Source organism: Delphinus delphis, chromosome 11, assembly GCF_949987515.2.
Source record: "Delphinus delphis chromosome 11, mDelDel1.2, whole genome shotgun sequence".
NCBI lineage: Eukaryota > Metazoa > Chordata > Mammalia > Artiodactyla > Delphinidae > Delphinus > Delphinus delphis.
In genome coordinates this window covers 25,091,192-25,117,438 of record NC_082693.1, presented here as the reverse complement: position 1 = coordinate 25,117,438, position 26,247 = coordinate 25,091,192, and the positions used below count along the sequence as shown (strand labels likewise).

General features: G+C 41.6%; 1 long non-coding RNA gene across 1 annotated transcript in view; it reads right to left on the bottom strand.

The window, feature by feature from the left end:
* Positions 1–4,617: 4,617 nt before the first annotated feature.
* The window catches only part of LOC132434472 (uncharacterized), a 46,846-nt gene continuing 25,216 nt past the window's right edge, over positions 4,618–26,247 (bottom strand). The window contains exons 2-3 of the long non-coding RNA XR_009521309.1: positions 9,015–9,097; positions 4,618–4,641 (exon numbers count right to left, since the gene is read on the bottom strand). This is a non-coding gene — a long non-coding RNA (uncharacterized lncRNA). The remainder of the gene's footprint in view (positions 4,642–9,014; positions 9,098–26,247) is intronic.

Here is a 26,247-nt window from a genome sequence, read left to right as displayed (position 1 = left end):
TTACACTAAGGGGATAGGGAAAAAAAACCTAAGCAACTTTGAGAGACAGTATTTTGACTGTTTACTATAAAGCCAAAATCAAAAAGAACAGGAACTGTACACAAATACTGAAAGAAGTGACAGATTAAAAGATGTAAGACCCCATGGTGTAGGATTAGAATTACAGATGTCAGAATGTGAGTTCATGGTTTTTAATATACACACATATAGAAAGATATAGAAATAAATATATGTATGCATGTGTTAGTATGTGTTTGTGTCTATATGTAAGTATATATATGTGTATGGGTGTACATATGTACGTGTGTGTGTGTGTGTGTGTGTGTGTGTGTGTGTGTGTGTGTACACTTCTGGAAAAGGACAGGATTGGGTTTGGGATTTGCACCTGGCCCTCTCACTGCAGGCCCCACTCCCTCCCTCTATTGCCCTGCAACCCACTATCTGCCTGCTCCTTACCCTGCTTTGTGTTTTCTACCATGTCCTTGGCGATGTGAACAGATCTCCCGGACTCAAATGCTAAAGAAACAAGGGTGGAGGGTGTTATGGGGGGGGGATTTTTGCCATGTTTTTGGAGTAAACTCTGTTTTTCCTTAGATTGATTAGCTGCGAGTTGAAAAGTTCCAAATATAATTGCCTTTAAAAATTGGTTAAATCTGGAAGGGGGTGGGAGTCTTCAGCAGTCTGGCAGTCGTTTGCAGATTGTTTGACTTTAATATATTTAAAGAAGCTGTGGCTGTCACCAGGCCTGTGGGAACACTTGTACTATTTAAAATATAAATTAGAAAAATATGCTGATGTACTTGTCTGCCCTAAGGAATTTTCCCCTAATCACAGCCTTCATGCCAATGTAAAAAAACCCCACTTGACTGTTCCTCTCTAGACAAATTGGAGTACGCAGATGAAACTTAACTTATGCCTGAAATTCTCTGTCCCAACACAAGTTCATTTCAGAGCTCCCAATAGACAGCATCTCTATCCTTCCTTCTCCTTCTGCTTTTCCCCAACCTGGAGCCGGACGCTCTGCCCACTCCCCTTCCCCACCTGCAGGCATCTGTGGCTTTGCTGTGCTGTCCCTTCTTGGAGTCTTCAGGGGTGTCTCGTGCCCACCCCTGAGACCATAAGACCCCATCAGGATCTGGATCCAGCCAACTGTCTTGGCCTCCTGTCGTCCCCTCCTCCCCTAGGGCGCCCCTGGTCCCCCCACATTTGCGTCTGCGTTGTCCTGGATCCACCGCGCTGCGCTCCCGGGTTTGGTGAGGACTCTATGGAACCCCTGCCAGAGGTCACCTGTTCTGCTTCACGAAGCCTGAGGTACTTTGTCTGTAAGATCGGGGTCCTTTTATAGCATCCTCGCTATTATTGATGGCACGTTGTTTATATTCCCTGCTAACCCAAAGCTCTAGGAGAGCACAGAGTCTGAGACAGCAGAGGTCAAGCGCCTGGCACCCCACCTGGCAGGCCCACAGAAGGCTTTGATAAATAGCAGTTTTCACTGTTTCTCCTTCTACATAAAAAAAACAAACAACAAAAAAACAGTTACCCACAATGTCTGGCTTTTAGTAGATGATCAATAAATATATTTAAATAAAGAATGTGTTGTGGCAGAAGTTACTAGAGAGAAATTTGAAACAAGTATTTAAAAAACATCTCTGGACTCAGATTTTCTATTTGGGGAGTCCAGAGCCTGGATATGAGACAAGGACTCTTCTCAACACAGCAGTCATTCAATGCTGTTAAAATCACAATTTTAGGCAGATCACAATTGAGTTTGAACCCCAGGACACACCAGTGACTATACATCCTTACAGTGCCTACAGACCCCACCTGATTTGGTCCCCTACCCTCTCCAACCTCATCTCCTACTTGTTGCCCTCTTTCCCAGTCTACCCCAGCCATTTTGCCTCTTTGATGTTCTCTTAACCTGTTAGACATGGTTCTGCCTCAGGGCCTTTGCACATCCTACTCTCTACCCATAATAAGATATTTATGTGGCTCTTTCCCTTCCCTCAGTTAAGTCTTCTCTCAATGTTACCTCCTAGTGAGGTCTTTCGTGATTTTTCTATTTAAATTTGCACACACACATTCACACACACACACACACACACACACATTCCTTATCCTCCTTCCATGCTTTTCTCCCTAGTGCCTTTATTTTCTTCTAATATACTACATAATATATTTACATTGCATATTTTTTCTTTCCTTTCACTTCTATGAAGGCTCTCTAAGAGCAGCGATTTTTTTTTTCACTTTATTATCTTCTACCTCTCTAACCTAAAACAGGACCTGGAATGTGGCAGGTCACATATAAATATGTATTTATTCCATATATATGAATGAAAGGAATGAAAGCAATCAAGTAGAATACCAATTTCCCCTAATCCTCTAAAGAGATGCCCCTGTCATTTATGGCCTTCTCTGTTTGACTACTGTAGTCTCCCAGACGCATTGGCTAGTGAGCAGCATTTGAGTTGCATTAAGATAAATCACTTTAAATGAATTAATTATTTTAAATTAATTTATTTTAAATTAAAATAAATACTTTCTCACCTCCCTGTGTCTGAACATTGTTGCACAACTTTATCGTTACAATCATAAGTGCTGAAATAGAAGTCTGGAAAATACCAAAATTATAGAAAAAGTTATAATTTGAAGGAAGGTTATAAACACATAAAGCAGAATAAAATGTATACTATAGACCACTTTAATTCATCAATTCAAAAATTATTTACAGAGAGTCCATCATGGTCCAGCCCCAGTTCTGGCTGGAGTCGCAGTGGTGAACACAGCAAGTCCCGTCCTCGTGGAGATATGTCCGCAGACAGTGAACCAATGTGATTCAGGTCAAGATGAATGCTGGAAATAAAATTAATGTGACGTAAGAAGATAGAGTGTGATGGGATCTATTTTGTACAGGTGGGTCAGGAAAGGGAGAATAGAGAGAATCTGAGCAGAGATCTGAATGAAGTGAGGCAGAAAGTCATGTGATGATAAGGATAGAGTTCTTTTGTTTTGTTTTGTTTTTTATGGCTAAAGGAGCAGCAAGTATCAGTTCCTGAGGCAGGAATGAGCTTGATGCATTTGCCAACCTCATCTCATTCACTGCTACTAGGAGTTTTGTGAGGTAGGCACAAAAGGTTAAGGGACCTGCCCATCTCCAGCGTAGAAATTGAGCTGGTCTCGTCCCTCATCTTTAAATAGATGAAATCAGTACCTTTCTAATGCAGTCCTAGGACTTGCAGCATCAGGAAGACCTGAGAGCTTGCTGTAAAACAAATTTTGGGGCCACACTCCCTACTTAACTGAATCAGAAATTGTGCGGATAGAGTTTGTTTTTTTTTAATTTAAGTATGGTTTACATGTGATTCTGATGCACCAAAGTTTGAGAAGTTTTGAAATAATCTCAAATATCTAAGTTTCAATGTTTTTATTAAAATGAAGCAAAGACGAAAAGCTAGATTGAGGCAGCCCCCATGCTAGGATGGCAGAGAGAAAAATATGGAAGGCACTGTTAATTCCCAGCTATCATTTCTCTGCCCCTCTTCTCAAGAAGCAGCCTGCAAATCGTTTCTAGCCAGGCACTTCCAGTGTCGTCCTTTTAGAAAACCTCTCTAAATGCACAAATTATGCAAAGATCCATAAATGCTATGAGCAGCTTTAGGAAATGAACAAAACTTAAAGGGTCAGAGAAAGTGGTATCTGTGGAATCAGCTGCCCTCTTGAATAATCCTCGGCATATACCTAACCTTTCATATCCTAGAGGTTCTGTCTTGTTTTGTTCGTTTGGGTCCATGGTGGTTCAGGAACATGATAAGCTCGTTGAAATTTTGGGCAAAATGGTGTGTGTATGTTCATTTTTCACAGGAGAGGGTCAATAGTTTTCATAAAGTTTTCGAAAGTGTCCATGACTCAAAAAAGATTAAAAAACACTGTATAAAAAGGGTGGTTACTGAACTCTGGCCAAATTGTAAATACAACTTGAAAACCAAAAAGATTGGCTTTCTTATCCCAGAGCTTCTCCGCTTAAACTCAAACATGGAAAATAATCACTTCTGTGGGTGGCATTTTTCTTTGTATACACTGTATATCCTTTCAGGACTTATAACCTCATAAATAGCAATTTCATGCCTGTCAGTATTGTTTCGGCTTAAGAGGGTGGGGTTACAAATTCTGCTGGCCTCATTCCAGACCCATCATCTTGTTTCCAAGGCTTTTGTAGATAACAATAGTCTTTAGAATCCACCTTTTTAAAAAATTTATGTAAGGACACACAGGCACACAAAAATTATAAGTTCTTTTGGTGGTAAATGCTCCTTTCTTTTTTTTGTTCTCCATATATAAACCCCCTTCCTTCTCTTATTCCACTGGCTTCCCTCTGTTCTAATTCTGCTCATAGCGTTTCAGAGTTTTCACCCTAAAATCCAAGTGTCATAAGCAGGCTTGGTGCTGCCATGTGGTCATATAAGAATTCTTTTTTAGGTCATAGAGTCAGGCCACCAGAGATGGAGTTATTGGAAAAATAGTAGTAACCTTTTAAGGGGACGATCTGTACCGTTTGTGGTCTGATCCAGACAGCTCTCATTTAATGTCTTAACTGGGCAGATTTTGTGCCTTATTCTTCTGTCGAATTCTTCTAGATTTCTGGGAAGACAAACATGGTCAGGCTATCAGTTATGGGTTTTTATTGTAGAAAAGAACAAGGAAAAAATGGAAGCTGCTGCATACGTAGGAAGCAGAACCTCATTCATAGTTGTTTATTTGTTTACTTGCAAAGGTCTAATGGTCCAACAACCAATTTGGGGCAGGTGTTGGGGGTGGAAGGTAGCCAGCCCAAGGTATCGAAGTCCACTGTATCTCTGATGAGTTCTTGGGTCTCTGGTCGTCCATCTCCTGCTTTGCCTTTCTTCTGGACTACCTGCACCTACCCACTCTTCTCTCAAACTCATGGCTTCTGTTTACTGCCTTCATTCCTTGTACCTCCACATCTTCACCGCTCTACTAACAGGCCATCTTCTTTGTGTGTCTGCAGTTCAAGCACCTCAAAGGACAGGATTTGATTGGCTTGAACTCTCTCCCTCTTGAATACAATGTCTCCACTGGGAGGGCCTCTAGAAGCAGTCCTTTGGACGGACAATCACTGAGTCAAGAGGCCTATTCCTAGGTGAGTGTGGCTACATTTATCACAATTAAAACACCTGTGAATACTTTTACAGGCCCAAGAAAGAAGTTATGAATGGGACTAAGTGCATGGCAAGCTATGATAGAACAATGTCCCCCAAAGATGTCCATGTCCTAATTCCCAGAACAATGAATATATTGCCTTAAGGGGCAAAAGGGACCTTGCAGACTTGATTAGGTTAAGGATCTTGAGATGGGGATATTAGGCTAGATTATCTGAGTGAGCCCATTAAGAGAGAGATTTAAAAATGCTACCCTGCTGGCTTTGGAGAAAGATGGAGGAAGGGGCCATGAGTCAAGGAATGCAAGCAACTTCTAAAAGCTGGAAAAGACAGTGTCCCAAAGGAATACAATCCAGTGAGACTGTCAGACTTCTGATCTCCAGAACTGTGAGATAACAAATTTGTGTTCTTTTAAACCACTAAGTTCTTGGTAATTTGTTACAGAAGCATTAAGAAACTAACAGGGCTTCCCTGGTGGCGCAGTGGTTGAGAGTCCGCCTGCCGATGCAGGGGACGCGGGTTTGTGCCCCGGTCCGGGAGGATCCCACTTGCCGCGAAGCGGCTGGGCCTGTGAGCTATGGCCGCTGAGCCTGTGTGTCCGGAGCCTGTGCTCCGCAACGGGAGAGGCCACAACAGAGAGAGGCCCGCGTACCGCAAAAAAAAAAAAAAAGAAAAAAAAAAAGAAACTAACAGAGAGGGCTTCCCTGGTGGCGCAGTGGTTGAGAGTCCTCCTGCCGATGGAGGGGACACGGGTTCGTGCCCCGGTCCGGGAAGATCCCACATGCCGCCGAGCGGCTGGGCCCGTGAGCCATGGCCGCTGAGCCTGCGCGTCCGGAGCCTGTGCTCCGCAACGGGAGGGGCCGCAGCGGTGAGAGGCCCGCGTACCGCAAAAAAAAAAAAAAGAAAGAAACTAACAGAGAGACCCTCAAAACATTCTCTCTAAAAAAATTTGCGTTTATAAAAAACAGCTTCCAAGGGAATTATAGATGAGTACATCTTCATTCCATACTGGACATAGCTTATCTGCCACTTTCCTGCCTATCCACACAGACTTTTCCATTATCTGCTCTCATCTATTGTCTTGGTTCTTACCCAGTGGGGAAACTTTGGAGTCATTTGAAGTTTGGCTGGGGCTGACACTGCCTTCCCCTCGCATTTTCCTGTTCCTGCAGGGAGTGGACATATATCCCAAACTTGGCCATAATTGTTGACCCAGGGAAAAACACAGAACACAAGCAGCAGTTTCTCTGACAGAGCCATGGGAGAAGATGTTCTCTTTAGTTAGTTGGTGACATATGCGCCACCAGCGTAGGGCTTTATGTAAACATCATGCCTGTGGTGTACAATGAGCCATCTGAGAAATGAAGAAGGATGGAGCCCTGACTTTATTGTTTTAGCCCCTGGACTGAGCTATGCCTGATGTCTGTTCTATCCCTGGTGTTTCTAATTACACAGTTCCACATTTAACGCATCAACACATCTTGTTAGCTTTATTTTCAACATGTATCCACTTGTCACTACCATGATGCTATTCCCTAGCCCAGCTCATCATCGTCTCCCTGGGTCACTGCAGCCTATTACCTGGACTTCCTGCTCTGCCATTGCCCCTCTTCACTCCATTCTCAGCCCAGCAGCCACCAAGATATTCTAAAATGTAACTCAGATCTCATCACTCCACCATCATGTCCCGTTTTTACTCAGGGTCAAAGTCCTTGCAGTGTCCACAGGACCCCATGTCATCAGCACTCCCCTACCTCTTACCTCTCTGACTTCACATCCTTCCCGTCTTTACTCAGAGACCATGTTGCTCATGCTTTAACTTTCTTTACAGTTCTCTTATGATCTAACACACTCTATATTTCATTCCTTTGTCTTAAAAGACATATTTGGTGTCTTGCTGCAAATTACAAAACAGTGACCTTTCCTCCAATCCAACAACGCAGCCCACTGGAATTCAAGGTGTGACTGTGGAGCTCAGATCTGATTTCAGCCCCGCTTGCCCGCTCATCTGAGTCCTCTATTGGGCATCGTGCAAACTGTACAGTATGTAGTCATGGATATAGAGCTAGAGATAGACATAGATATCGACATATATATCAGCCTGTATCTTTTTTTATTATCTGTTTCCCTACTAGAATGTATACTCCATGAGATCAGAGGTATTTGAATTTTCTGTGTGCTTTGTTAACTACTGTAACCCCAGTATTTAGAACGGGACCTGATACATGGTAGGAACTCAAGAAATGCTTGCTAAAACAATATGTTTGTAAGTTTTCTTTTTTGCTTGAGCTAGCCTGAATTGGTTTTCTGTCACAACCAAAAGAGTCCTAATATACCCACGAAATACTCAAATATTTATGTTGAACAGCAGTAGTGACCTAAATTGCTGTCCTCCTGAACAACTAATTTCGTGTTTCAATATTTATGCTTCTTTGAAAATTCTTTCTGGTATTGAAATGAAATCTACCTCCCTGAAAATTCCATACATTTCTTACTTACAGATTAAGCAACACAGAAGAAATTTAATTCTTCTACCACATGACAACCCCTCCAATATTTGAAGGAACCCCTTCAATATTTGAAGGCGACTATTATCACTTTTGTATCTTCTCTTTCCTTGATTAAACCCCCCCAATTTCTTCAGCTATTTCCCCTACAATGTTGTTTTAAGAAATGTCACTCTCCTTATTAACTGTCTTTGAATGTCTCAGGTTTTTTTTAATTCCTCCAAATCAGAACTGAATGTAATACTCTGAGTTGGATTCGACCACTATAGCAAAGAAGAACAGAATTATCACCTCTGATCGTGAAGATATTCTGCTTTGATTAATGCAGTCTATGATTGAATTAACATTTTTGAAAGTCAAAACATAATAATAATTTATGTTGAGCTTACCATGAATTAAAACCCTGAAGTCTTTGTCAAGAAGGCTATTGTTGAGCCATGCTACATCCCATGATTGAACAATTGACACTTTGGACCAGAACCGTCTGCAGTCAGTTGCTTGAGCTTCTCTCCTTGCAGCTTTCTGTCAGCTTCATATGTTAAAAAATTCTTCCATTATCTTCATCCAAATCCCTTCCCCCCCTCTTCTTCCGACCATCTTTCTTTCACTTGACGGTTCTGAGGCAGAAGGCACCTAAGCTGTTCCAAGCTCACATTCTGGAGCTGGATGGCAAGTCACTCTTACCTGTTCTCTCCCTCATGTCCACCTCATGTCCACCTCATATCCAAGGCCCAGTATCCTCCATGCAGCACAAGTTACTGGTTTTCTGCCTTGGTTCTATGGAATTTGCCTAGAGCCTCAGTCTTCTCCTGCCTGTCCTGCTATGACCTTTCTGGGGGGTATTGGAGCCTTTCTGTTGATCCTCCTTTTGATGAAAGAAGACCTAGTACACAATGGTAAACCATAGGATGCCAGCACCTGCTTGCCAAGACTTGTGAACATTAGCCAACCCCAATGCCCCACAATGATATTCTGTCTTCCTATTGGGATACTTAATATTTCTACTGAGAACTATATTCAAACCATAATTAGAAATTATTGTTCTTATATAAAACATGTTAAAAACATGAGTAAGTGGAAAAGACAGAAGAAGACCCAATTAGAAAGGTAGGAAGATAGATTACATCCAAGAGAGAAAATCGTTTTAAACAGAAAATTGTCAGCAATGCCAAATGTTGCAGAAAGACCAGAGAATTTGAGCACCACGAAAACAGAACTGTGTTTGGTAGAGTGTCTCTGATAACGGCAGAGAGAAGCGTTAATCCCAGTCTTCAGTACAATGGGGCACAATCATCGCACATCTTGAATACCAGTTCAAAGCTGTCACCTTTGTTGGATTGAATGCATCTGTCCTTGGTACACAGCTACCATGACCCATCCCAGGCCATGCAGGTCTCCAACAGCAAGAGACTGAAATAGAAAACTAGAATTACTATTCGTACTGACTACCTGCAATTGACAGAATGAGTAGAATCCATTGCTTGCAGGAGACAGAAAATACTCAGAAACTCTTAGTCTTATCCAACAGAATTAGTACAGTCATGAGACTGTGAGAGATATAGAGGCTTCTCAGGACTTCTCAGATCTATGCACAAAGGAAAAGTCAGAGAAAGAACTACTTACTAGAGGTTTGGCATGATAAGCGCTGTTCTCTGGGAGATGCCTCTGGAAACAGGATGTAGTGGGTATTTATCACTTTTCTGCTGTGCAGCATCTAGTCTTTGATTTTAATAACACTAACGGTCTTTAAAAGTGCCCTGCCCTCATCTAGCCAAGGGTGGAAGAGTGACTCATACAAAACAGTTTGATTTTTTTTCCTGGAATTTTGAATCTTGAATGCAGTATAGCAAAGATTGAAGAAAACAAACAAACAAAAACAGCTGATGTTCAGTCACTGCTGTGATAGACTTCTGGGGTTGTCCACCCTCTCTACCCTCTCTGGTTATCCCAGAGTTACCTACTGTCCTACTAATATAGTTCCTACATGATAGTCAGAGTTGGTTCTGTTGCTTGCAACCAAAGAACGCTGATTGACACAAACACTACACTGAGAAGCAGACGAGCTCCTTTTTCATCCCCCAAACTCCAACTTGTACTTCCCTTAAGGAAGCCTTAGAACAGAAAATCCTGAGCACATGCTCCCTCTTTCCTCTGATGGTAGTATTAAAGCAATTGTTCCTCCTCTGACATTGTTTCTCTTCAAGCCACTCATTACCCACAATCTTTTCTCACATGTTGTGGCTTAAGCCACAGCAGAAAACAGAAAGCCTGAAAATCATTTAAACATAAATAGAATTGAATTTGTAAATGAGACAAAATTAGACATACACACATGCTGTATACAAAAGTTGGTAATGAAATAAGAACAGACCACATGAGACAAAAACAGTATAATATGTCCCAGAAAGAAATGAGGTCATAATTTTGCCAGAAAACCCCAGCTATAAGGAGTACCTCTTTATTATCACTTCTCTAGCCACACCAAACTTTGAAGGAATGCTGTATAGAATATATTACACTACTTTCTCTTTGTATTTTAGTCTGACATTGTTTCTGTTTACAATTATATTTTTGGCTGGCCTTATTAATTAGCACTGCCAAAACCAATCATGTAACCCCAAATCTGATCAAGTTACAGTCTACAATTGTGGTAGGTGCTGGGACATGCTGACTTTCCATCCAAGTTACCCTAAATTAAATGGCATCTGTTTGATCAGTGAACATCCGGAGGGCATAACCAATGCTCAAGTTAATTAATGTTTGTATGTTTCATTTTTTCCAACAAATTTGTAAGTTTTGAGAAGACAAGAACCAGTGTAGTGGAAAAAGCACAGACTTAGGAGACAGACCTGAATGTGAGTCTGTGTTCCATGCTCTGCCACTTATCACCTGTGTTAAACTCAGGCAGTTTACTTAACCATGTAAGCCTGTGCATCTTCATCAGGAAATGGAGAAAACAGTCACTACATGGTTGTCAGATATGTTACTGTATGTTAATCCCAATCCTATTTCTTCTGTTTTCTTATCGCAATGCCTGATGTAGTGTTCTGCATACAATGGACACTAAGTAAATATCAGGCATCATCCATTCAACATTTATTGAATACTTTGTTCCAGGAACTGCAGTTGGTCTTGGGGACACATCCATGAAAATAGCAGCCTTTGATCAGCCTGCATTCTCTCTCCATCATTGGGAAACATGGCTGCTGCTGGCTTGTGGCACATGGCCTTACATAACATTACAGTCAGAATGGACTGAAACTTGTTCTCTGTGGTGAGATTCAAAACATCCAAGAACGGGACTTCCCTGGTGATCCAGTGGGTAAGACTCTGTGCTCCCAATGCAGGCATCCGGGGTTCAATCCCTGGTTGGGGAACTGGATCCCATATGCACGCTGCAACTAAGAGACCCCGCATGCTGCAATTAAGACGTGGCACAGCCTAAATGAATAAATAAATCTTTAAAAAAAAATCCAAGAGCACAAACTGATTAAATTTAAGTAGCGTTTCCACCCGGTTCCAATTACCTGTGGCTAGAGATTTCAGCTTCTTTACTGACTGTCTCAACTTGGATCTGTTCCGTACTCCAGAGATAATTAGTGTCTGTGAAAGAGCAGATTCCATAAGAAAGCGATGCCTCCATTTGATTCGTTCAGTGGGTAAAGGGACATGTCCCAGAAGAAAGGGTGTGCATGAGGAAAATATTATTCTAGGCTGATAATACAGCGCATGTCCATGTCAGCATTTCTTAACAGTAGGATTTTGTCTTGCTGGTCTTTTTCATCTACATTCATTTGCACAATGACACATACATATGTGGATTTGTAAGTGTATGTGGAATGGAAGAATATTAAAAAAACAGAGAAGAATTAATTGCTAAATTATAGGGTGATGGTTGTAACTGCAATGCGAGCTCAGAGAAAGGAAGAACAGTGTGGGGTTGGACAGATCAAGGATGGGGTAAGACTTTTATTGGGCCTCCAAGAACAATGTAAGTAAGATTTGATTAAGTGGGCATGAAGGAGAAAAACAAATATCACATATTAATGCATATATGTGGAATCTAGAAAAATGGTATAGATGATTTGTTTGCAAGGCAGAAATAGAGACACAGAGGTAGAGAACAAATGTATGGATACCAAGGAGGAAGGGGACGTTGGGATGAATTCGGAGATTGGGATTGACATATATACACTACTATGTATAAAATAAATAACAAATGAGAACCTGCTGTATAGCACAGGGAACTCTACTCTGTGCTCTGTGGTGACTTAAATGGGAAGGAAGTCTAAAAAAGAGGGGATATATGTATACATATGGCTGATTCACTTTGCTGTACAGTAGAAACTGACACAGCAGTGTAAAACAAGTATACTCTAATTTTAAAAAAAGTGGGGATGAGAGGAGAAGGCATTATAGAAATAAGCACACTGTACATGTTTACTATTTCCTCACTGTTCCAGTAAGGCCCATCTGCACCATGATTGCTTTCCCCCAGCAATCATGGTGCAGATGGGCCTTACTGGAACAGTGAGGAAATAGTGAAGAAAGATGAAGAAATTGTTGGAGACAGACTATGGGAACACCAAGAAACAGGCAGAGGCTTCTTCTCTGAATGTATTAGCGAAGAGGCAGCCATGTAGTTTCTTGCGCAAGGGAGGGACACATAAACAAATTTAGGAGGAATTACAGTTGCAATGGTGAGGAGATTGGTCATGGAGACATTTATCTGCGAAGTTAACAATTGAGCCCTGAGGTGAGGCCCTGAAACAATTACTGAATTTGGGACAGATTATATGTCTATAGTAGACGTTCTATTATTTCAGCAAAGGGAAACTCAAAAGTAAGTACGAGGTTTCTATAATAAACACGATAACATGGGAATGAGTTGGATGGCATGGAAGGGAGCCATCTGCTGTGGGTTGGTGGGAATAACAAACTTCACTTTTGACATGCTGAGCTCTAGGAGGTGACAGAGCACCTGAATGGGGATCAGTAGATAGCTGGAAATGTTACCCTGAATTTCAGTTAAAATCTGAAGGTTTATTTTAGGAAGCCAAAATTATTTTGATAATTTTTTTTTTGGTCACACAGCATGGCATGCGGGATCTTAGTACCCCAACTAAGGATCAAACCCGTGCCCCTTGCAGTGGAAGCACAGAATCTTAACTGCTGGACCGCCAGGGAAGTCCCTTGATAATTTTATTTAATAAAGATGCATTGAGTCTTAATTAAATGGAAACTTCTGGACTAGGTGTCCTGTCAATACAAGAGGATACAATCTCTGCCTTTTAGCCACTTCCCTTCAGTGGGGGCGATGTGACCAGAAAATGCATCACCATGATACTAATAAGCCTTTGGCTTTAGGCGTAGGTTTGTGCTTCTTAATATTTTTTAACTGAAAAGTGGGATTCTACACTAAAGACAACATTAGAAAGTGTTCCTAAAAACAATGGGGCAGCAACATTTGTTTTCATTAGTTGCCATGGCAATTGAGCTTAGCATTTCCTGGGAAAATGTGTACTTAAGACTCTGAGCTAGGCAATATTAAAAAACAAACAACCCAATCAAAAAATGGACAGAAGACCTAAATAGACATTTCTCCAAAGAAGACATACGGATGACCAAGAGACACATGAAAAGATGCTCAACATCACTGATTATTAAAGAAATGCAAATCAAAACTGCAATGAGGTATCACCTCACACCAGTCAGAATGACCATCATTAGAAAATCTACAAACAACAAATGCTGGAGAGAATGTGGAGAAAAGGGAATCCTCTTGCACTGTTGGTGGGAATGTAAATTGATACAGCCACTATGGAGAACAGTATGGAGGTTCCTTAAAAAAATAAAAATAGAATTACCATATGACCCAGCAATCCCACTACTGGGCATATACCCAGAGAAAACCATAATTCAAAAAGACACATGCACCCCAATGTTAATTTCAGCACTATTTACAATAGCCAGGTCATGGAAGCAACCTAAATGTCCATCAACAGATGAATGGGTAAAGAAGATGTGGTACATATATTCAATGGAATATTAGTCAGCCATAAAAAGGAATGAAATTGGGTCATTTGTAGAGACATGGATGGACCTAGTGACTGTCATACAGAGTGAAGTAAGTCAGAAAGAGAAAAACAAATATAGTATATTAACACATATATGTGGAATCTAGAAAAATGGTACAGATGAACTGGTTTGTAAGGCAGAAATAGAGACACAGATGTAGAGAACAAAAGTATGGACACCAAAGGGGGAAGTGTGGGGGGGGGATGAATTGGGAGATTAGTATTAACATATATACACTAATATGTATAAAATAGATAACTAATAAGAACCTGCTGTATTACAAAATAAAGTTTAAAACAAAGACTCTGAGCTAGGGCATCCTGAGGTGGCCTTTGTTTGGCTCCAACAATTTCTTAGATTTACTATTATCTTTCACATCATGACCCCAAGTAGGTGAGTTACTCTGATAAAGACAGCTTCCATTTATTAAGCTTGTGATTTTTGGAGCTATACACTCTATGTACATTATCTCTTTTAATTCTTGGTATAGCCCACACAAAGTCTCAAAGTGATGAGTAGCTAGGTTTAGATTACACAGATAACCTTTCATTCATCCACTCACTCAGAAGATATATATTAAGCACCCACTCCCACCCAGGCACTATATTAGGCCCTAGGGTTAGACGGTCCCTGCCGTTGCAGGGCTTACACTCTCAAGGGGAATGAAGACACTAAAAAAATTATTTACAGTATTTGTCATACTGGGAACATATATATGTTCCAGGGAGCTACGGGAATATATATCAGGGGCAGTAAAAGACTTGCTGAAGAAATAAGTAACCTTTAAGCTGAGACTTGAAGGAGAAGTGATATTAGCTCTGCTCAGAGGGGACAGAAAGAGTATTCCAGGCAAATACATTGAAAAACATGTCTGCAAGCTTGGATGTGAGAAAGGACCTAGCTGATTAAAGGAAATGAAAAAAGTTCTGTGTATTTGATCTTAGCATTGGAGGGGCACAGTGGGCCCAGCTGAGCCAAAAAGTTACTGAACCAAGATGAGAGTTCAGTCCTGATGGACACCAGTGCCTGCTTTGGACACCTCTCCCCTAAGCCCATTAAAGCTTATAAAGAATCTGGATTAAACTGCCATTTTCAGATATCCCCAAAGCCCGAAAGAAATGGATTTCTCATTTCAGGATCACAGTGAAGCCCTGTTCAGGTCTGAAGTTCTGAAAAGCAAGAATGGGTTTTTGAATAATGCTTACTCTAGTAAGTTAGGACTTTCCACAAGCAACCATGCTTTAAGATTCAAAGAAAAGTCCAGTGGGTTGTAAGAAAATTCAGAGGGGAAATGTCCAATGTTTTCTCTGGTTGATCAGTTGAAACAACTTGCTGTCAATGTTCATTGTATAAATGACTATATTAAGACTGAAGTTCTAGTTAATATTTTTTTCCCTGTGAAAATTATTCCCATTTTCAGAGTGGTCCCTCTAAGAACTGATACTCTATATCAGACGCCATTATGGTGTCTTTAACCTAGCGAGGGGGTTTAATTTGTAATGCTAATATGATACTTTTCACAAGCAATGTTTTTATCTCAAAAGTATAGATAAAATGTTTGTGTACCATATAGAACTGTTTTATGTATTATCATTAAAAACTGATTAAACTGAGATTTCATTTTTGTTTTGTGCTTATAGTAAATGAATAAGCCTAATACTGCAAATTCTCAAGGCAACTTTGGGGAAGACAAGGAAAGTTCAGTCATTAATCATATTGTGAAACTAGACATAGCAGAAAAAGAATTGAAACAAAACTCACTGGACCAAAAATAATCCATATTGGAATGTGTAGATCTGCCTAGTCAGATGTGAGCATCAAGTAATATTTGTTTTTCTGAGCCATCTCCTGATCTAAAATAGATAGCCATGGTGAACAAAACATTATACATTTCCCTTCTGGGCCCAGTAAGTTGGAAAATAAACAACATGCCTCATTACTTGGGTTGGGTTAGTCGGTTGGGTGATTGCTTTGGGTTGGTGCGGGCAAGGTTAGCTGGGTAGAGCTAGTGGGATGGGATAGGTTACTTGGGTTTCTAGAACTGGGCCCCCTTAGACAGATTGGGTTGGTTGGCTTGTCTGGCTTGGGATAGGTTGGCGTGCTGGGCTGGGTTGTAGGCTGGCCTGGTCTGGCCTGGGTTCCAGCTGGCTGGGGTATAGCCACAGCGCTGTGAATTCTGCTCCGTCTCCAGTTCTGAGCCAGCGCGGGATGGGGTCGGGTGGGCGCCTTGGCCACAAATAGCTGTGGGGAACACAAACAGTTTGGTCTTCAAAGACCTCAGTGGTGTCGGCTGTAACTTTCCACACGGCCCATCGAGCACACCTCTAGGCTTCGTGTTCAGGCCCAGCTGCGGCTTCCTCTGTGAGCAAACCACAGTGTGGGGGGCGGGAGAGGTAGGGAGCATGGGAGCTCCTAGCCCCTCCTTGCCAGGCATCCCCCAGCTCACATGCCAGCGGCTCTCTGCCAGGGAGACGGAGATTGACCCCATGGTGGGCAGCATCCCCTCCCTACAGGGGGCCCGCACAGTGTGTGTCAGGCCTGGCAGGGGAGGGTGAGACCAAGAAGGACTGCAGGGAGGTAGGAGCCAAGGTGGGGTGATGGGTAAACTACAGGCCTGGGAGAACTCAGGGGTGCCTGGGACTGGTTCCTGCACAGCCGTGGTGGGAGTTGGGCTGGAATTCATTCATTCATACATTCATTTATTCAAAAAACTATTTCTTGAGCACTAGGTGCAAAGACCTGGCAGGAAGGAGTCAAAGGAAGGAGTGTGGGTGATGGCTATGAAGACAGACTTAGTCTTCCTGAATGGCTGGGTCACCCCACTGACCCCTGTTCTCTTACCCCCTCTGCTCAGCCCCCTCTGTTCTCCTTTGAAGGCACCCACTGTGAGCAACTCAGAGCCCTCCTGTGCCCCGATGAGATACGCCTGTGAGCAGACAGACACACGATGGTGGCCAAGCCCAGACAGCAGGGCTTGGCACTCAATGCCCGGTAACCACCCCTGCCCCCCAGCTTCCCTGCCCGTGCTCTTGCACTGCACCTCACCTTCCCACCCATGCCAGCTGAGCCAAAGTTAGAGCATCTAAACCCAAGGGACCGCAGAGGCTGTCAAATCTAGAGATGGGGAAATTGGGCCCCAGAGTCAGGGAGAGCCTTGCCTGGGACACACAGCAAAATTTTTTAAAAAACCCTCTTAAATTGGAAGCACTTCTTCAAAACTTCTTATAAAATTCAGCAGTTTAAGGTTAAGGTGAAGTGATCATTCATATTGGCAGAATTAAATATTATGAGGATTAAATAAAAGCAAAGATTTATACTCTGAGTTTATACATAATATATAAAGTGACGGATAAAATCTGAGATTACTGAAATAATTAAACATAATAAATGGATTCTTCAGATTTTCATCATCAATGAGCTTTAGAAATTTTATCTTTAAAATTGCTGGAAAGGATTTCTAGATAAAAGTTTGGGTTATTTTAGGAACATCGTAAATGTAGAAGAGCTTGATAAAACTGGGGCTTGCCATGAGTAGATTTCTTTTGAAATTCCTAATAGTTAAGGTGCTCAAGAAATAATACATCAAGACCTATTTGCTTTGCTCCCTCCTCAGTGATGGTCCCTAAGACTCATGAGATCATGGTGAATGGCTCTATTTCCCTTTTCTTTTCATTCAGCCCTTCCCCAAACCCCTGAATTTTCTCCCAGAGAATGTTTCTGGCTTGAGCCTCCTTGTCAAACCGCATAGCCCTGGCCGCTCGCATCAGCCGACACTGGAGGGCAGCCCCCATCCCTCCCTCCTCCCTCTTTGCTGGTGTATTCTACACTAAACTCCTGGAACTACTTTTTCTCAGACAGTTTTTATCATGTCATTTCCTGGCTCAGTCTCCACTATTTACTTTCTCTCTCTCTCTCTCTCTCCCCCCCCTACTCCCCTCTCTGCCACCCAACCCCCGGCTTTGTTTCACCAACAATCAGTTCTCTAACATGGATGGACTCCAGTACACTTTTCATGCATTCATTTAGCAAATATTTATCAAGGGATTGGCGACATCAGATTCGTCTTTTGGAAGAGACACTCTGGCTACAGTGTGAAAATTGCCTTGGAGAGGGGTGAGGCAAGGGACCCCACGGGGTTGTCTGCTGGGGGCCAGTGCAGGAGCCCCGGCAGGAGGTGATGGTGGCTTGAAGCGGGGTCTTGGTAGTGGAGATGGAGTGAAACAATCGGTTTTGCAATCTGTTTAGGGGGTGGGCATCCCTTATTCCTACTGAATGTGACTCTCCAGACATTCAGTAGTTGTCTCCCAAAATGTTTACCTCCAAGCTCCACTTGCTACTAGATGTATGACCCACTATTCTGTGTAATCTATGGAGAGGACTTTAACCCTGCATACCTAGTTTCTTTATCTGTAAAGTGAACCTAATAACATAACCCACTTCATAGAACTGTTTTAAGGCTTAAATGAGATGATTTTAAAGTATTACGCTCAGTGTTAAGCCCATAGTAAGAGCACAATCTGTGTTAGTCTCTGTGTTACCACTGCAGCCATTCTTTCCTGATTAATCCCCAACATCCTCAACGCTTTGTTTTTAATGCCTTCAGCTATATCTACTCCATATTAATTCGTGTTCTTAAAACATAAAATAAAGCAACTTGGAGGTGTGGCCTCTCTTCTGGTGGTTGGCCCCGGGCTCAGCCAGAAGCCCACATGTATCTACAGCCCAAATGGTAATGTGGAAATGAATTCTGACACCTTATGCTACAAATTAGGTTAAATGGATTTAGGGGCTAAGCCATTTTCAATTCCTGCTCACCTTATAATGAGAGAGATTAAAGCACCCTAAACGATGAATACTTTGTCTAATGACCATCTTACTAGGAGTTCAAAGTCTTCTTAAAATAATCATCTAACACTCTCAGAATTGAACTATTCCTTGGGCAATTCTAGAACTGCAATAATACTGTTAAGGTATTCTGTGTACTCAGACCAGCACTTCCAAACGGGCTCTTCCCGCCCACTGGGGAGAATCGGGCTTCTGTCTTTTCTTTGGCGAAGCCCCTTTGGAACCAGTCATCACAAAACACAGACGCACGTCCCACTGCGTTGGGGCAGAGGCTGCTTTCTAACGCGCTTAACTGTTCAGCTTCTTTCAACCTGTCTGGAGTGTCTTTTCAGAAGTTTCAGAAGGAACCCAGTGGCAGGATTCCTCCTTTTGAAACTTTTGTTTTTCTAACGTAGTGTGTTCTTCTTCTTTGCCGTTTGTAACCACACAAAACATTCCTCTTAAGTGGCCTAATTGGAATCTTAGAATGCTTACTTTCCCAGTGACCACAGACCAGGAGGTGAGCTTCACTGGCTCAGTTACCTAAGACTCAGCAACACTGAGTTCATGGTTTTGAGACTCATGGTGAAGAAATAAATATAATTACAATGTCTTCTTGGAACACCTGTAGACCACAGTTCACTACATAATTTTTATATTATTCATGTATCTGTTTTGACCCCCTCACCCATCTTTCTTTCTTACTCTCAGTTTCTCAGTTTTTAACTTAATTTTTCTTTTACTTTTTTACTTTTTCCTCACCATTTTTTAACAATTTACCCTGATGAAACTTTGTTGTTAAGAAATTCCTCTACTACCTCCAAAATTACAATACCAACTAAAACAGGAAAATAAAAGTATCATCATCTTATTCTTATAATATGTGACTCAGGGAATGTCCATTTACTTAGAATCATAGAATTTTAGAATAGGAAAGAGCCTTAGAAAATTTGACAATTAAAATACAATTTGGGATAACTAGAATGTTTTATGAATAGCTCATTTTAATTCAGTGAAGAAGTTTTATTTCATTTGTCAGAAAAGTTGTCAAAGCCTTGGAAATGGGCAAGAGAGATGACTGAGGTGTCCATGAAGTGCTTATGGAATTGCCTAGCACAATTTCCAGGGATCTGATTCTATGGGGTGTGGACCTTTGATTGTCTTTGACCAGGCTCTTCACAAATCTGTACTGATAGAGTTTTACTTGGATAGAAAACTGATGCTAAGGTAAGTATTTCTTGTCCATAGCAAAGCAAAAGATTGCTATTCCTAGTGATGCACATGAATTTTATCCAGTAGAGAATATAAATATTTGTAACCTAATTTCTCATTTGACTCAGTTTTAATATCTTACTGCTTTCCTCATTTATCAATGAATTGAATAAAATATTTAAAGAAGCTCATTTTGTACTTATATAAGAATGATGATTTGGCCATTTTGAAAGTTATGCTTTAACACAATTTGTTCCAAATAAGTATACTCTTTAAGATTTTTAAGGATTTTGCAATGTTTCAGGGTTTTCATGATAGACACCAATTTGCAGCTACCTAGGAGAAACAGTACAGTGTAATCTCTGGTTAAAATCCAGACTCTGCCCCTTAACAGCTGCTCTCTGGCCAGTTGCTTAGCCACTTTGTGTTCCAGTTTCTTTACCTTTAATATAAATTTGATGTGAAAATTAAATATATGTAAAGCACTTGGGACAATCACACACCATTTTATTGTGATCTGTATTAAGTCACTGTCGAAAACAGTGGAGTCCTACCAAGCATTGTAGATGTTTTTAACTTCTGAATGCTCAATCCTGTCATCAGCAGAGAGAAAACCATTTTTATGATGCGAGCGATTCTTGCCTACCCAGCAGTGTGTGAACAAGTGTGTCTGACCAGAATCAAGGGTCAGTGATCAGGCAGTGCTTGGGTTCTCACCCTGAGCTACATTCCAACTTGGCCTCTGAGATAGCTTTGCAATGTGTCCAGTTGGCTTCCATGAAATACATATCCAAGGATTCTTCTTGTTTATTTCTGGATAAGGAAGGTCCCAGGGGAGAAGCTTGCAAGATTTTTAGCAGGCAGAAGGGAATCTGCAGCCATTTGTAGTTAACACACATGGTTGCTGATCTGCTGACTCCCCTCACTCAAGAGAGACAGCTCCTGGGCCTGTAGAAGCTCTACCATCCCCTGAATCCTCCTTCAGTTTTCCTGAAGGTGTATGTGTTCAGTTCTATGACAAAAGACCCCACCTTCTGCAGGATACACTCATCACAAGGAGAGGCAACAAGAACAGACACAGGCTTCAGTTCATCCTTGTGGGATTCCAGCCTACTGGTGAATGGCCCTTCCTGACTGTCTATCTTGTGAACTTAAACTCCAGCCCCGGTCTGGGGGTTGCTTACACAGTCTCTGTAAGGCTGTATGCCTGTTTAAACAAGCCTTGGAATAGCATAAGCCAATCCCCTGTAACAAATCCCCTTATTTATAGTATATAGATGACAGATAGATGGATGGATAGCTAGCTAGCTAGCTAGATAGATAGATAGCTAGATAGATAGATAGATATAGTTGGATAGATATACCTACTGATTCTACCTTTCTTGTTGAATTGTGACTCATGCAGAATTTGGTACTGGGAATAGGAAAGCCAAGAAGAGCTCATTCAATTATTTATCTATTCACTTAAAAATGGAGTCATGCTATACATATACACACATTTCACCTTTTTCACCTAAAAATGGTGGTTGAGAGGCAGGCGGACTCTCAACCACTGCACCACCAGGGAAGCCCCTCTTCCCTGATTCTTGATTCAGGTGAAGAAACTCCATATCCTTTCTACAGACAGCCACATACAGAAGAACTTCGCATGGATAATGGCAGTATTTCAATGAGTAATGGCTTAAGGAAGTACTGGTTATCCCATGAGTACAATTAAGTGATTAATCACCAGTATCGGTGTTAATATTAGATGAATAGATTTAAGAGGTTTTATATCTGGCTTGGAGACCAGGAAGAATACTGGAACTGGTGGACTAGGGGACTGAAAACTAATTAAAATAATGGATATGTGACAGAGATACAGTAGCATTTTTTATTTCAGAAATGTGAAACTGAAAGAGTCTTAGCAAGTGAGATTTATTTAAGAGACCTGGGAAGCGTCTTACTCCTAAGTGGCTTCTTGGATGTAAGATTGCTGTCTACTTATTAAGAAAAATGTTAGGGCATAAAACACTGTGTGTTTGCATGTTGGCAGCCACTTAGGTGAACGTGCCTCTGTTTATCAACAAGGAAAGCTCCTCCATCATTTGGAATCACCTGAAACATTTTTTGGTTTCCTTAAAAATTTCTGATTGGGCTTCTGTGGTGGCGCAGTGGTTGAGAGTCCGCCTGCCGATGCAGTGGACACGGGTTCGTGCCCCGGTCCAGGAAGATCCCACGTGCCGCGGAGCGGCTGGGCCCGTGAGCCATGGCCGCTGAGCCTGTGCGTCCGGAGCCTGTGCTCCGCAACGGGAGAGGCCACAACAGTGAGAGGCCCGCGTACCGCAAAAAAAAAAAAAAAAAAATTCTGATCTCTGTTATCCAAGTGATCCAGAAATGACGTTCTTTTTCTCCTAACAGCTTCCCTAGTGAGGAGCTCCTTTATAAGCTGCCATCTCTCAACAATACCAGTTATTTTTAAGAAAGAAAATTTTTGTCTATAGAAATAAAGTGTGTCCTTCATGCTCAGATATGCTGTGCCTGGCAGCTGGTGGTCATCTCTGGAGACAAAGCAGCTTCTCATTGTCTTGGTGTCCTGCTTGTTAATAGGTAATAATCATTAGGGTATTTCAGGATCTGGATCCAGTAATATGTTAAGAAGGAGAGTTGGGCAGTAAGAAGGAAATGGGCTGAGAAGAGGGGACTTTAGATTTTTTTTTTTTTAACTTAGGAGTTTAGCTAACTTGATCAATCTGAAGGCAACTTAGGATGCCTAGGATGAGTACTTGAAACAGATGTCTAACTCTGTTAGGAAATTTTAGAGGCCACTCTAGTTCAATTCCCTCATTTTATAGATAAGTTATGGAAGTGAGGACTTTGACATTCTATTCATCTATAAGCTTTGCCTATTCACTCAGTAGGTGCTCAGTAAATACATGTGCAGTGAATGAGGACACGGATAGAGAAATTGGCTGGATGATGGAACAAAAGAAATACAGAAAAATGTGTCAGGCCTGGCTAGGGGAACTACTCAAGTTAATGAAATTGTTTTCTAAGATAGTGCTGCTCTGTTCCAAGAATACACAAAACTGAGCGGTGGAAATAATTTGCACTCTTCTGGTTTGAGGAGGCAGTGTGATTGTGTAATCCTTCAGCACATTTGTGAACAACCATCGTCACTCTACTGGTGGAGCTCTGCAAGTGTCATTGGAGATATTTCTGCTACACAGGATGTCGGGTCAGAGTTAACTATCAAACCAGAGCATTGCCCTTTAGGAGCTGACCAACTAAGGTGGGTGACCTCAGTAGAACCATTTATTCAGGATGTGTAAACATCGGCCATCAGATCTGCTGCCGATGACATGGACTCACTGTTTAAGCAGGAAACAGGTTCTACTAAGGCACCTTCAATTTCTGACCTGGTACCATTGGCAAGATGGTACTGAATGGTGGAGTGAGCACAGCCTGTGACTTTGGGACAGAGTGTCCCTATTTACAGAACAAAGTAGGGAACAAAGCTATAGTCCTGATCCCTAAACAACAATGCTCTATCCTCATGATCGCCAAACTTTTTTTGATCATGTACCCTTATCATGCTTCTTTAGCATGAACCCTGATGTATGTACATTTATCTACTTAGAAATTATAGGTGTCTTGTTTTACTAATACATAATATGCTTCCAAAGCAGAAGTTTAAAAAGATAAGATAAAAATAAATATAAACATATATTTAATGGTTTCTTCCTGCACACAATGGGGTGGGTAAAATCCATGCTGTAATTAATTTCCAGTTATCTCTGAAGTACATTAATTATACCTCACTTTCAACCCCTATCACATCTATATATTGTTTCCTAAATATTAAATCATAGATTTAACCATCAATAAAACATATTAAATAATAAGGAAAAGAAAGACAAAGAAGGATAAAACAGGTAATCTATACACACACAACAACAGTAAGCAAAGAAGAAACTATGTGAAGCTACTGCATTTCTGTAACTCACCACAGGCTGTGGCTGATATTTATAACTTCCTTCTTCCATTACATAGCTCATGTTTCCTTCCCCACCAGTCAGGACATCAGCTTGTCAGGGCTCTTTACCTAAAAGTCTGAATCGTCAGTGGCTCTTTCCTTTATCGGTTGATGTAGTTTTCAGTTAACTTTTATTATAGGAAATCATGGTACTAAGAGCTATCCCAGAGAATCCCCCGGGTTCCAGAGATGGTCCACTCTGTTCACATTTTCTGGCATCAGTTGAAATTCCTCTTGGCAATCAGGATCAACCACCCTCTCAGATCAACGCCTTTCTTGGCCTGCTGGTATAGTCGTAAGAGGAACTCAAAAAGATGCAACAGCAGAGCCAAACTCCAGTTGCACAGAACCACTGTTCTAAGGATTTCTCTTTTAGAAACCAAGATTTCCAAATCTCAGAAATGAAATTGTATTATAGTTATGGATGTAAAAACTCTGCAAAGTGGGTTATTTGGTGTGATAATGAGAGGAGCCATACGCTCTTCAACGCACTGATTCCTGGACGATCCACGTAGTCTGACTGAGCAAGACAGCACTCCTGATTGTTCCCTGATCAAAAGTATGTACAGGGCTTCCCTGGTGGCGCAGTGGTTGAGAACCCGCCTGCCGATGCAGGGGACGCGGGTTCTGTGCCCCAGTCCAGGAAGATCCCACATGCCGCGGAGCGGATGGGTCCGTGAGCCATGGCCACTGAGCCTGCGCATCCGGAGCCCGTGCTTTGCAATGGGAGAGGCCACAACAGTGAGAGGCCCGTGTACCGCAAAAAAAAAAAAAAAAAAGTACAGAATCCTATATGACAGAATCATAACACCTCAAGGTTTTGATGCTATCGTATATGGAAGTCTTAAATTTAGTTTTCATGTTGTTTGCTGTAGTATATAAAGATAAAACTGATTTTAGTATACTAACCTCCATCCTGTGACTTTGACAAGTTCATTTGTTAGTTCCAGTAATTGTTTTGTAGATTCTTAGGAATTTCTATAGAAGCAATCACATTATTTACAGAGAGAGAGGGTTTTACTTCTCCCTTCTTGATCATTTTTCTTTTGTATTTCTTTTATTTCTTTTTTATGTTTTGCCTTATTGCGATGGCTAAGACCTCCAAGATGATGTTGAAGAGAAGTGGGGAGAGTGAGCATGCTCACTTGGGTCTGGATCTCTGAGCTCAGAGAAGGGGTCTGGGACCCAGACCCATAAGGAGGGCGGGTGCTGATTGGCCGGCGCAGGTGTCTCCAAGGGGTCTTATGAATTTGGATCTGCAGGTGTTACAAACTTATAAGCGGAAACTGCCACCGCTAAGGTCAAGCATTTGGAGGGTGATACAGGAACAGGAAAATTGGTGGGAAGCAGACAGAAAGGAGCAATCCTTTCTTCCTCCTCAACCTTTCATCTCCCTCTGGTGCCCCCTGCTGGCAAACAGAGTCTACCGTGAATCAGCCAGCAAAACAGAGGTGTGGTTTGCAGAGTCCCCAACCCAACATCACAAGGCAACTACAGGCAGGTGGATTTGAGGCCAAGAGACACTACTTTAAAAACAGGCACCCAAAAAGTACACCTATGGGTTGTTTGATTCAAGCATGCCTTCTCTTCCATCCCAGAGTGAGTCCCAAGAGTCATTAGAACTTTACCTCTGTTCTGTTTTGTTTTCCTTATTCCGAGATTTGTTTGAGAAAGGCTATCATGTCTGCGACTAATGTGGTTTCATTCAGCCCCAAAATCTGCCTCCTAATGAGATGTGAGGAGCTGGCGCTGTGGATTTGAGCTGGCCACCTGAAGCCTCCAACCACTTTCACTGCTAATCTAAATTCAGAGCCTCCCAAGTTTTTTTCCTTTATTTCTCTCCCCCCCGCCACTTTCCCTGACTCATTGTAACTCCCTTTCATTATTCTTGGCCCTGAAAAATGAAAACATTCTTTTTAGCAATTCCTGTGTTAAATAGTATGTTCCATTCAATATACTGTTAGGGCGACCATTCCACCTCTCCCTCCTTCTCACATATGCGTGCATACACATTCACATACATCTCGAGTGTACACACACCTGGGAACATCAGTATATAAAGCTTGACAGGTTTTGTTCAAAGAGGTTAAGAGAATTTCTCACAGTCACACAAGTACAGAGAGGCAGAGTTGATATCCAGCCTCCAGACTGATTCTTAAGCTCTTACCCTTCCCATTTCCTTACACTGTCTCTCTTCTTTTCTTTCTAATACTAAAAATAATAACTCCACTTACATCATTTCATTCTTTGAAGTGTTTTCACGTATCTTCCTGTCTGTGACAATCACAACTCCTCTGGAAAGTAGGGCAGATCATATTATTTTGTCTATGTTGCAATATAGGAAACTTGGCTTATAACATTTCCCAGTAGAAAAAGGAAAACATTTCTGAAAGGAAACATCCAAGTAGCTGTTGATTCTGTCTCCATTTCA